This window comes from Falco biarmicus, chromosome 14 (genome assembly GCF_023638135.1).
Source record: "Falco biarmicus isolate bFalBia1 chromosome 14, bFalBia1.pri, whole genome shotgun sequence".
NCBI lineage: Eukaryota > Metazoa > Chordata > Aves > Falconiformes > Falconidae > Falco > Falco biarmicus.
In genome coordinates, this window is record NC_079301.1 from 19,763,699 (window position 1) to 19,776,834 (window position 13,136).

General features: G+C 41.3%; 1 non-coding gene across 1 annotated transcript; it reads left to right on the forward strand.

Moving 5' to 3' along the window:
* The first annotated feature begins 5,880 nt into the window (after positions 1–5,880).
* On the forward strand, positions 5,881–5,969 carry TRNASTOP-UCA (transfer RNA opal suppressor (anticodon UCA)). Its single transcript has one exon. It is a non-coding gene; the product is annotated as a tRNA-Sec (tRNA).
* Positions 5,970–13,136: the final 7,167 nt, after the last annotated feature.

Here is a 13,136-nt window from a genome sequence, read left to right on the forward strand (position 1 = left end):
GGTATTACGTAGGTCTTTGGAAGCACGTAGAGCCGCTGCTTGAGTTCACTGGCACCAGAGTGGTTTTCTTATAGTGCAGTTTCCACTGAGTAAGCAGAGGTTAGCCAGGTATGTCTATCTCTATAAATCAGAGCTGTCTCCAAAAATGTTCAACTTTCACAATTGCAAATAAGTAGCTAATTTTTCTGTTTCTCTTTAGCCAGGAGAAATGCAGCTAGTGTAGAAAATTTACCAAATAAGAGCTTTAAAACGCAGAGCTTTGAAGCACAGATATGGCAAACAACAGACACTTTTTGAAAGGAAAAGAACCTGTCATGAGAAAAACCTTCACGAATCCTGTCACTACTTTTCAGTGCTAGAGGGCAGCATTGTATAAACAATGAGAATATGACCTCTTACGGTCTGTAAGCATCTAAATGCTCTTAGTTTAAATGTGGTACTTCTCGAGGATACCAGTGATGTCTCAGTTTTATGATCAGGGTTTAATTAATTAAAAAAGCTATTTCTACTTTGGTTGCTGTCTTGGTGATGTTAACATTCGTGTATCTACATTTCCCCTCTTTCTTTTTGGCCCATCATAAATGCTTAAGGGACAGTTGCCTTCATCACTTTTCTTCTTGCAATAGCTAACATAAGTGAAGAAATTGTGAGATTTTAGGAATAGTTTCCCAATTTATTTTATTTACTACATGAACATTGCGTACCATTAATTAATTTTCCTGCTCCCCCAGTAGATGGCATCTGCAAAATATCTATGTGTGGGCCCCTGCAACAGAGAACAGTAAGGTATAAAATTTGTGACAGATTATTTATTTCTTACTTATGGGTGTTGCTTTGCATTCTGTCTTAGAAGGGTGTGCCTCTGCTTTATGTTGCTCCTCTTTGGCTACTCCTTATTTTGCTAATGCAATGCTTGCTGCACATGTATTTTAAAACTGAGTATAGAATCAGTTTTGTTCACAGTGCTTTTAAACAACTGATGACTAGAACAATACTTACAATAAATTTTCAATTCAAATACTTGTATAACATAATTTTCAATTATAAGCAATTGTAAAATATAAAGATTTGAAATTCATGGACTTTCAGTAAAATTATTGAGCTTTTTAAGGCTAGATAGAGCATTGTGGCATAGAAATCAGCCTAAGAAAATCAGTCTTTTAAAATGTGGTAACTGATTTGGGGATTCTGGGTGGAACTTCTTTATCAGGTATCTAAAAACTAAGAACATCTCCAAACTGGAGCTACTTCTGAATATTTGACTATAGTTGCTCTGGGTACTGCTGCTTTCAGCCTCCTGTGGAGTTTTTTTCGTTGTTGTTCTTTTAACACATTTTGTAGAAATAGGCAAAAGTATCTACAGGGCTGCCCTGAACTTGCTCAGCTAGGCTCACTCTCAGGCATGCTCCCTGTGTCTGGGAAGGGCTGCACTTCACATTCCAGCCCCGACCCTGACCGTGCACTTTGCACTGAAAAGCTGTTGGCATGCTCGGTGTGGAACTGGTTGTGAGTGATTGTTTATGTAGAGTATATCTTGCTAGAGAAAACATGTTTCCTAGGAGAATCCTCAACGTCTTTTTAGGGAAACTTTATGTACTTGTAAACCAGAGTGAATCTAAGGGAAGATACCAAAAAAACCCATAATTCACAAAGTTTCTTCCATATTGTTCCAGATGCTGTCTCTGTGACTTTTAAGCTCTACTGATGCTCTTCAAGATTCATGAGGCCAGGGTTGGTTGTTTTTTTTTAGTTCCTCTGCTGCTTGGTGGCCTGCAGGATTCCCCATTTCCATTAGAGCCTGGCATTCAAATAGCATTTCTTTTCTGCAGAGTAAAAGATGGTCCCTCATCCTGCCTGGTTGCTCTCGTCCCCCCCTGAACCTGCTTCTTACTCCTGAGTGCAGAAAGGAGAAATCTGTCAGAGAAGACCTGAGACGTAAGATCCTCTCTGAATGTGGGAACTATCGTTGCTTAGGCATAGTAGATACTGAATGAATGTCATTACCTCGGCATAGTAGATATCAATGCTGATGCAAATTACTTTCACTCAGATAAAAAAGAAGTATGTAACTATTTCAAATTAAGTTACAAAACCAAGGCTGTAGTTCTAAAGAAGTAGCATAGTACTGTTGAAACCCGTGGGGTGAACTGGCTTACACCAGCAACAAATATGCTCCTGCTGGCCTCTTGTGTTTTGCCAGTAATGTCTGCTAATAAAAATACAGCCTGCAATTTGAAAACTCTTTGTTTTAAAAATACTAATTGAGGAATTAATCTGTATTTAATGAAATGATAGGATGGATGGAAAATCAGAAGTTCAGTAGGTGTTGAACCATTGACGGTGTATTTGCTTGACCTACTAAGTTGAAAGGCCTGCTTTTGCGTATGGTCACCATTTCCCAGTACCCTGAGAACAGTCTGCCTACATCACTAGGGTCTAACTCTGCAAGAAGCTCCATGTAGATAAACCCCTAAAACCAGAGGGCACCACTCTTCAGACTAGGTTCCAGGCTCTGGTCTCTCAGGATGGTGTTCCAGGTGACTGAGCATATGAGACCTTACCGGACACGAGTGTGAAATAAGAGGAGTTGTAGCTCAGGCTTTCACATGCTAGCCTTTTGCAACCGGCTAACAAACCCCACCAGAATTAGAATCTACTGACAATGACTGTGGGCAGTCTCAGTGAAGGAGCCATGGGGACTGGTATTGTCAGTCCTGCTGCTTGGGCGTGAGGTGCTCTGGTGCTGAGACAGTCACCTGAGCCTCTCCTGTGACCTGCAGCGGCTCCTTCTACAGCCAGCAGCAGTCTTTCCATTTCCTACAGTGGGAGCTGAAACAGGTTTTTTGTACGTCCCAGTTCTTGCAGGCTAGAATAAACTTTCCCAGGGAAGGTCACCCCATCGCTGTCTATTGTGTGGTTTCTTCCTCTTCTCCCCTGTACCTGCCATAAACCAATTTATGCTGGCAAGGTAGTTCAGGAGGGGGTACTGCACAGTTCTAATCTCCAACATGTTTCTGCAGGAGTGAGCAGACTTCAGTCTCTAAGGCTGGCAATCTGCTTCCTTTCACCACTGCTACAATCGGTTCATTTTTTAACTCTGTGCCTTTATTTGCAGACTCTCGGTATGAAATTTCTTTTGGTTGTTTGTCTAGTTTTTAGTTTCACAACTAAAGAACAAAAAACACTTTTAGACCTTCCTTTAAAAACTTTTTTTTTTTTTTTTTTTTTACTTCTGGGAATCAAAAAGCAGCCAAAGACACACAGTACTGAATAAGTCCAATTATACTGCATTCTTGTGGTTGAGTAAGACACAGAGCAACTAAAACAAACTAACATAAACAGGGAAAGCCAAATTAAATACTTACATTTGTATAGTGCAAGAGGATCCTGGGCTCAGGAATGTAATTCAATCTTTATTTATTTTTTAAGTAGGCAGTGCATAAAATAGTTGGGGATCTTTGCAATGCAGCTCTAAGGTAGTGGAATACTTTTTGACTAAAGAGTCAGCTAATACAGTATTGTAAAAGGACTAAATGTTTGCTCAGCGTGCAGGAGAGCTTTGACAAATCTAAAGAAAGGATCACTGAGTCAGTCATGGCTCTTCATAATGCAAAAGCAAATTATCAAATGGATACCTGACACCAAATGGGGAGAGAGAATTTGGGTGTCTAATTGACACATACACAATCTGCTTAGCATTGGAAGTGTGAAGTTCTACTTGAAGCAAAAATGATTTTGGTATGTAAGGAATGCAGATGTTTATCTATATATCATTGCCACTGGGCCTTCTCACAGTGCTCCTAATAACTGCTGCAGAAAGAGCTTTCGGACTTTTCCAAAACAAATTTGACCTTCCCATCACTCCCCACTTCAATGTGCTTTGTACAAAAGAAGGTACATGAAAAAGTAGCTGCAGCATAATATGGATGTTAGGAAATGGCCACAGCACGTTATTTTATAGCTGAAGATTGGGGCAGAAGGATTTCATTTGGAGGTAGTGCAATTCTCACAAATTATTCTCTCTATGCTATTAATTCCTGCACTGCTTCTAAGGTCTACCAGCATTGTATCAGGTGCAGGCACTTGGTCCCTGAAGCACTAACACAGAAAATGGTTATTTCCTGCTGTTAGGTTGAATGGAAGAAGCTGCAATATATTAAATTCTTTACTAGTTACTTTGTGCACACAAATGCCAGCAGACATCACTGAGATATTTGGGGGATGAAGGAGATGTGGTACATATTCACAAATGAAATGAAAGCTGAATCCTAACCTTCATTAAGCAGACGTTCAGTTAAGGACTCTGTAGGTGATCAGGATTTCTATATTAATCTACCTTCACGATGGGTTGGTTTCTGCTCAGCCTGAAGGTTGATTTCTGTTCAGTGTTAATCTCAGTAACAATAATCATTGGGAATTCCAAATCCATGAAATCCACACTCATACTCCAGATTTACTCTGTTATAATTGTGTATAGAATTTGCCTTGAATGCTGTGATAAAACAATAGATCCATAATGCTTCTATGGCGTAATGTAAACATTGGGGGGAGGAGTCTCATTATCTTCCTTTGCTAAACTGTCACTCCAAGCATTGTAAAGAATCTTTGTAAATGTTTTTTTAGATGTCAGAGTGGAACCATTTGGTGTCCAGTCCTGGGGTTTATACCTTAGAGCCTTCTAGGGCGATAACCCCCATAACTCGGGCACTTTGCCTTGTGTCAGTTATAAGGGGAAGGGACAAAATTCTTAAACTAGCAGGCCCAAGTGTTTGTCAGGATATTAAAAATGTTGTCATCCCCTGAATTATTTCAGCCTATCAAATGAATGTTTGACCTCCTGTTTTCCTTCCCCCCTTTTTTTCTGTCTTTGAATGTCTGTTTTCTTCTTCCCCCTCCCCAACTGACTGCAGCACAGAAAACCTGTCAGGTTTCTGGAGTTTTTCCCCTTTAATATTCAGTCTACACAATCTCCACATAAAGGGTTACCAACCATGGCTTTCACTTACACAGTTAATACTGGCTTTATGTTTTAATTCCACTTCAGTTTGCTTATCAGCCTTGCACCATCCCCAGCTGTTATGATATGTAAACCAAAATAGCAAGGTATCATTGTTAAAAACAGTGGCCTAGCTTTAGCTATTCAATGCATATTTAGTCCCTTGTAAGAGGCTGGATTTTTATATAGCAGTTTCCACAGAAACTGCTGGAGACTCAATGGTTCTGGGAATCAGGCCCTTCATTAGCGTGGCTACCTGTAAATATAGGTACTTGATTAGAGCTGAAAAATGAAAAAAAAAAAGCTACTATTAGCATTATTACTAGTTATTTTCCCTTTTGCCACTCCAGTTCATATCCCGTGTTGTTGCTTTGGCATCTGTGTTACCAGCTTCAGTGCCAGAGCGGCTTCCCCACTGAACCAGGGCGGTGAGTCGCTGGTGACATTCACACATTCACACGGTCCATGACTCTGGACTACTCTCATCTCTCAGCTGAAGCTCATGCTGTCTCTGTGTATGTATACCAGGGTTACCCAAGTGATGAACTCCAATATGGATTTAGAAATAACGCAGTTTTACCTAGACATTGTGTAGATCCCACACAATTTCCCCCTGCATCTGTTTTTTGACTGATTGTCCTTGTGTACATTCACCCTGTGCACTTTCATATACTCAACCATGGAAATCTGTGGAAGACCAAAGATTTTGCAGCTGTGCTAGCATCTTGTCCTTTCGATGTTGAATTCCCACCATGATTTTTCAATGGGAGAAAAGTGATGAGCTTTGTCACAGCTGAGTGCCTATTCCTGTGGGACGTTCCTGTTCAGCATTACCATTTTATTGGGTTTGCATGGCAAGATTTTGGTAGCTGCGGGGCTACAGGGCCCAGACAACCATCAGTGGTCTGGGGTGCAGGCTTCAAACTTGTAGCTGTCTCTAGTGCCAGAGTAGTTCATTTCCACCTTTCAGGTGCCAAAAAGGACTATGGTGTATTGACCTCAGCTGGACAGCAGATGCACACCAAACCACTCTATCATTCCCCTCCTTAGCTGGACAGGGGGAGAAAAATACAGCAAAAGGCTCGTGGGTTGAGATGAGGACAGAGAGAGATCACTCACCAATCACCGTCATAGGCAAAAGAGACTTGATTTGGGGAAATTAATTAAATTTATTGCCAGTCAAATCAAAGTAGAGTAATAGGAAATAAATGCAAATCTTTAAACACCTTCCTGCCACCCCTACCTTCTTCCCAGGCTCAGCTTCACTCCTGATTTCTCTCCCTCTTCCCCCAGAGCAGCGCAGGGACATGGGGAAAGGGGCTGGGCTCAGTTCATCACACATTGTCTCTGCTGCTCCTTCTTCTTTACACTCTTCCCCTGCTCCTGTGTGGGGTCCCTCCCACAGGGGACAGTCCTCTGTGAACTGCTCCACTATGCATCCTTTCCACACCAGCTGCAGATCTTTATGAACTGCTCCAGCCATGGGTCCTTTCCATGGGGTGCGATCCTTCAGGAATAGACTGCTGCAGCCTGGGCTCCTCTCTCCATGGGATCACAGGTCTTGCCAGGAACCTGCCCCAGCACGTGCAGAGGAATTATAGAGGACTGTATGAAAAAATTACTTGTAAAAAGGTTTTAATGATTGAAAAACATAAGGTATGAAATGTTAAGAAAAAAAAAGGGGGAATTGTAGAAGAATGAAGCTGGGTTAATTAGCATTGATAATATACAGCTGTGGGTTGGCTTCAGAGGCAGTGGGTTGGTCAATGTAGATAAGGTGCAGCTGGGGCTGGTTCTGTTAAGTGGTTGAGAGCCAATGAAGAGAGAACAGCCAAGGAAGAAGTGGAGAGAGGAAGAAGCAGGAGGAGAGAGAGCACATGCTCTGAATGAGGTGAGGAGAAGGCAGCAGAGGGACTGGTATGAAGAGTATGCTGGATGAGATGGTAAAAGACCTTGTTGCAGCTTGATAGTTTGAAGAGTGCTGTGACAAGTATGGACTTCCCATGGGGTCACAGCCTCCTTCAGGCTTATCCCCCTGCTCTAGCATAGCGTCCTCCATGGGCTGCAGGTGGCTGTCCGCTTCACTGTGGACCTCTGTGGGCTGCAGGGGCACAGCTTACCTCGCTGTGGGCTGAGGGGGGGGCGGGAAATCTACTGCAGTGCCTGAAGTACCTCCTCCCCCTCCTTCTCCACTGACATTGGTGTCTGAAGGGCTGTTTCTCTCACATATTCTTACTCCTCTTTCCCAGCTGGCATTGCACAGCAGTTTTTTTCCCCTTTTAAAATATGTTATCCCAGAGATGCTACCACTGTTGCTGAAGGGCTTGGCCTTGGCCAGCAGCGGGTCCATCTTGGAGCCAGCTGGCACTGGCTCTATTGGACGTGGGGGAAGCTTCTGGCAGCTTCTCACAGAAGCCACCCCTATAGCCCCCCCACTTGCTACCAAAACCTTGCCATGTAAACTCAATACATCCATCTTTAAAGACATCTACACCTTTTGATGCTGAAAGAAGAATGCTTTGCCTGGGCATCAAGTGTATCAGAGCTGTTAGGAGAGCGCTAGGGAGACTGAGCTTCTCTCATGATGTTCATGAAGCATGCAGTTTGCAAAGCCACCACGTGGCTCTATTTACACTAGGCAATATGCTATTACAGAAGCTTCTGGGGCTGCTGTAATTCCTGATAGGATTGTTCTCTTCTCTGCCTCTCTATTTCTTTTTGAGGGCCTGGGTCTTCTCATCCAAGTAATCTACACTGGTGGAGTGGGAAAGTTAGTGGATAGTAAGCATTCTAAGAGTGTAAGACCGCATATGGACAATCACTCTAGAAAGAGTTGAGTCTATGTTGAGATACATAGATTCCCAGCTTACGCACCCTCTTCTCTACCTTCAAATCCTATTAAAGATTTAAAGTCTTAGAACAAAGCTGACCACATAAAGTGCATTGCACCCATTTACACTGCATATGCAGCCCATATGATGAGGCAGGACATGGACATTCCTCTGTGGATACTGAGAAGTGCCAAGAAGTTGTTCTGACTTGAGTACTTGGGCATATACTTAGGAGAAACAAGGCTGTGGACTTCAGAATTCATGGCCTTTCTGGGCCTCAATAGGTAACCTCCTTTTTATACTGGGGTCAGGGAGCAGCTTGCAGGGGTTTGTGGCTGCCTGCAAATGTGAGGGAGTGTGTGGCACCTGGCTTGCCTGGCAGGACTGCTTCCCAGCAGGGGAACCTCCACGTTCTACCCAGTTTAGCAGAGTAAACTTTGATGTTCATGAGTTCCTCCACTGCAGTATTTCTAGCAAACTGGGTACCTAAATTCCTAAAGTGCTAGAATATTCTAGATGATATTGCCAAGGTTGTTTGGTTTGGTTTTTTGGGGTTTTTTTTGTTTTGTTTTTTTTTGGGGGGGGGGGGGGGCAGGGGGGCAGCAGCTCATAGGATGTCTGGCATAATCAATGCCCATGGGACAGCCAAGAGAACAGCTGGAGCCTTGCTCAGAGTGAGAGAGCTCTATTCTGTGAAAGGTAATGGAAAACTTTACTGTTCTGTTTTGGTGCTGCGTAATTTGATCTATGTGGTTATTTTTATTCTTTTCTGTTTACATTCTTAGTGCCCTTTTCTGATTTTTAGACAGAAATATACTTTTTCCTTCTATCTCCTATGAGTTCCTGGATAGAATTCTGCTGAGACTTTTCCCCTAAAAAAACAAATGCAGATTAAAGGTATGTGCTTTTGCAAGAGGTCTGTACGCACAGTGTCACTCTCTGGATTAAGATTGCTGTGGTTTATGTATGTGCAACAGCTTTCTGATTAAAGCCCATGTCTTTAACACCAGTCAACTGTAGTGAAGCTATTAACACTCTCTGTTACTTCTACCCTTTGTCCTATAGGCATGTGAAAGGATGACTATTGAGAAATGAAAGCCCAAAAGCACAGTTCTCAGTGGTGCTGGGTTTATGCTCAGTACACCTGAAGAGGGAAGGACATGGAAGCCAGGTCTCTTTCTCTTCCCTCAATCTTAATAAACTTCTGGTTTTTAGTCTTAGCACACATTCAAGGCTGGGCTGCAATCCTTCATTCTGCTGCTCAAAAGACTTTTTACATTATCATGTCTGCTCCCAATCAGTTTGGTTGCTTACAATCCCTAACAGGCCCCTTCTGGGAAGGACATACATTTGTTGTGTAATGCAGGTTGCCCTGTCATCCATCCACCTAGAGGATCCCCTGTGTCGAGGGAAGGAATCCTTAGTAATTTCTCACTTGCTTTGTGTTGCTTCAGCTGTACAAAAGAAGTAGGAGAGCCCTGCGGTCTGGCTCTGGAGACGGTGTTCTTTGCTCATGTAAGGCAGAGCCTCACATCCAGTTTGTAGAATTTAGGAGGCCGTGTCATCCTCTAAATGATAGATGAGATAAATGAGTACAGATGAAAGTTTTGTCTCGTTTCCTTGGGACCGAGCAATAAAATAGGGAATCTGTAATATGAATTAAAAAAACCCAACCAACCAAACCACATCAAAAACAAAAACTAAGGAAAATTTGGCTTCTTTGACGTTTCGAGCACTATTTAGCCTTTCAAAACTGAATCAGCCCAAGTTTGTGGTTTATTATGCAGGCTGCTCTTGATAACTTCTGAAACTTCATCCAAATGAACTATTCAGATCCTGGGTGGAGTAACACTGATGGTGATGTAACAGACCTGAGGTCAACGCATCTCCTCCCAGTGTGTGGTCTGTGAATAATATGTGGGCCTGTGGGTCCCAGAAGCAGTGATGTCTTTGTGAAAGAATTTGAAAAAAAGGGTAGCTGTATCACAGTTAATACTCCCATTTCCTCAAAGAATCCATTCACTGTGAAGAGGGAACATGCCTTTTCAATGTTTGTCTTTTAAAGAGCATTCAGAACTGAAGGCACTGGCTGACTGAAGTTGGGTACACCTGAAGAAAGTCTCTATTTGAAATGAGTGCTTGCAAAACAGACTGAAGTCAATTTATGATGCAGGTGGCTGGCAGTTTCTAAAGTCAGAGCATTTTTGTTTTGATGCTTACAAATGGATTTAATTGTAATGTGTGAGCTGTGATAATCACAGAACATAAGAGAGGGTATTGAACAATCTCTTCTCTCTAACCATGACTTTAAGAGCATTGCTTTTAGATGTTGCAAATTTTAGACATTAGCCCTAGTGGCTTCCTTCTTCACTTGACAAATGTACTGTATAGAAGTGAATGGCTGCATGGTAGTTTTAAGGGGAAACTAGTGGGATAATTTTTAACCAAATGGACGTTTAACTTTCCTGTGAATGTTCTGTTCCCCAAAATGCTGTTCACATTTGAAATGTTAAGTACTGAAGTTTAATGGAGAAGTTCTAAATCTCTCCCTGTAATATTGTCTCTTCCTATGCGTAGCAGAATGATTGGTATAATTATCTTATCCTGTGGGTTTTTTTATATCCTGTAGTTTCAAGTTGTGAGCTTAATGCAGTAAAATTTATTCTTGACTCATGTGGTGGAGGTAAAGCTTGTGGATTGATTCAAAATAACAGTGGGCCTGATGGTTAGGTGGATCTTTGTGGATTTTCGGATGGACATTTTTCAGATGTCTTAAATGGAGAAGTTTTTCTTTGCATCAGCATGATCCCCCTTGTTTATGCTGTGGCCCATGGAGAAGTTCCGATGGGAACTGGGACACCACCTTGACAAAACAAAAGAAAGGAGTGAAGCTAGTCTGCCGCACACTTCAAAGCTTCAGAGTAGCTGCTTCCCATATGCTTCTTGATGGCAAATGCATATTACATGCAGAATTTAAGATAAATACGATCACATAAATTATTTGTCAGTAGGTCCCCTGCAAGCCATGGGCCAAGTTTAGCAACGCACACCAACTTACTGAGGTGTAATAGTGTCAAAGGGCTACAGCCGCTGGCAGGCAGATCAGTCATTTTCAACTGGTATTATGTTCCTGCTTTGTTAGCAGAAGGATGCCATTCCCAGAGGATATTTCTATTTGCATTTACCTCAAGTACGTCCCTCCAAGGTGCCTTTGTGTGCATCTGTGTATACGCTTGCTTGTGCCTAGAATCCATTGTATTCATTCAATAATGGTATACCGTTCTTCAAATATGTATGGGAATTAAGCATTAACCAACCTTGCTGCTTAGAAGGTAAGACATGTATCTGCTGGGTTAGAATTTTTAAAAAGAGGAATTAGCTCACTACAAGTGTCTTCAGGAACAGTGTTTGTAGGCTATTCACTCTAAGAAGAGATTGACAGAAGTGATATAGTCAAGAGAGAAAAGTAGGCTTTTCTGGAGATTCAAAAGATGATCCTTGTGCTTTTTAATTGTCACTTGTATGCTCAGTCCTGAAAACTCCTTCACCAGTGAAAATTTTTTCACTAGTTGCTACTGGAATACTAAACGTCACAAGCAGGGTGGATTTCAATTAGAAATCCAAAGGAAGAGAGAAAACAGACTTTCAACTACCCACTGAGGCTTGGGCCAGGAAACTCATATTTTGAAGGCAAAAAGGAGACCAAAAAAGAGATTCTTGCTGTGGATGAAAACTGGCAACCTTGTGGCTGACATGACTAGTCTGTTTTCCTCACATTAGCTAATAATTTTTTTATTTATTCCATTGGCATTATCTGTTATCTGTTTTGATTTGTAACTGAATTGGATAAGCAGGTTTTCAGAGATGAAGAGCATACATTTTCATATATTTTCCCTGATCTGGGATAAATATGATGCATATTAAAGTATAATAATGAAAAACCAATAATCAAATGCAGTTTTTTTCTCTTAGTCTTAATAATTCATAATTTGGTCTCTGACTTAGGAATTTATACACATAAGATGACCTTGGCAAGCTAGGTCTCTGAGGAGCTATCTCCAAACAAGCAGGCTTTATATATCATAAAAATTTAAGCGGCTGTTCCCTATATTGATATTTGACAAGGAATGAACTGAAAGCAAGAATGGATGTAATTTTTTAGCAGTATGGATGGATTAGTCTGAATTGTTATTTTATATTAAAATTATACAGTAATGCTTCATCATACCTTAAATGCAATTACTGGAATAAAGGTAGATTATGCCCTAGAGGCAAGAATCACCTTTATTCCATTAGTGCCTGTGCCATTAAAACCACATTGGAGGGATCATATTGTTTTAATTCATTGGTATAATCTTTGGACAAGGCCTTTGTCTAAGCTAATGAACAAGCAGACCTTCTCTCCTAATGGCCAAGATTGTGTACCGTTCTACTGTGAGAACTACACCTCTTTCAATTTTATTCATTTCTTGAGTCTTACTCTGTCCACTAACTACACTTCCAGCTGTTGATCCTTGGGAAACTGAAAAAGCGAAAGCAATCTTCCTTTTCTCTAGGTAGAATGCAACTCCAAACCAGCCTCAAAAACACACCTACCATATCAGTGAAGGATCCCAGACTGGAAAGGATGTACTTGTGGATAAATTCGCAGGTCTAAGGAGAACAGTCACTTCTGTCCCATGGACGGGGAATCCTGCATGACCACGTTTTGTGAAATTTTGATTGTGTAGCAGCCTTTGAGTGCTGGTATCAGGCTGAAAACATGGAGCTGTCTGTCCCCTAGGTCCAAACACATGGAGCAATGTGAATCAGTGATGAATAAGGAGATGAAACTGCTTGTTGCTATACTTTATTCCTTATTTCAGATGATAACCAGAGCAGCACCTATACCATATAGTCACTCTGTTTGCACAAGAGTCTTTTTCATATTGCGATAATTAAAAATGACCTTAAAAAAGAGATTAATAATATAACTGCAGTTTGGAAGACTTCTGACCTGCTACAGCAATAACAAAAGTTGGTGCAAAAGTGAGAATCTGTCCTTTTACCTCTTCCCTGTGAATTTTTAAATTTTGAATACATAGTTGTCTTTGAGGCTGGGTGTCTTTTGGGGTTGGTATTTGTTTTGGGGAAGAAAAGTTCCTAGAAATTTCTGATGCTTTAACTAATTTCAGTGTGTTGCTAGGACTGATCTTTTTGACTATTGGAAGTACTTTTGAAGATTTTCTCAAAGTATGTTTTCAACTTTCAGAAGCTTATTGTTGCTCTTGCTTCAAGCCTTGCCTCTACTGCAGATTATCAAATTGTAT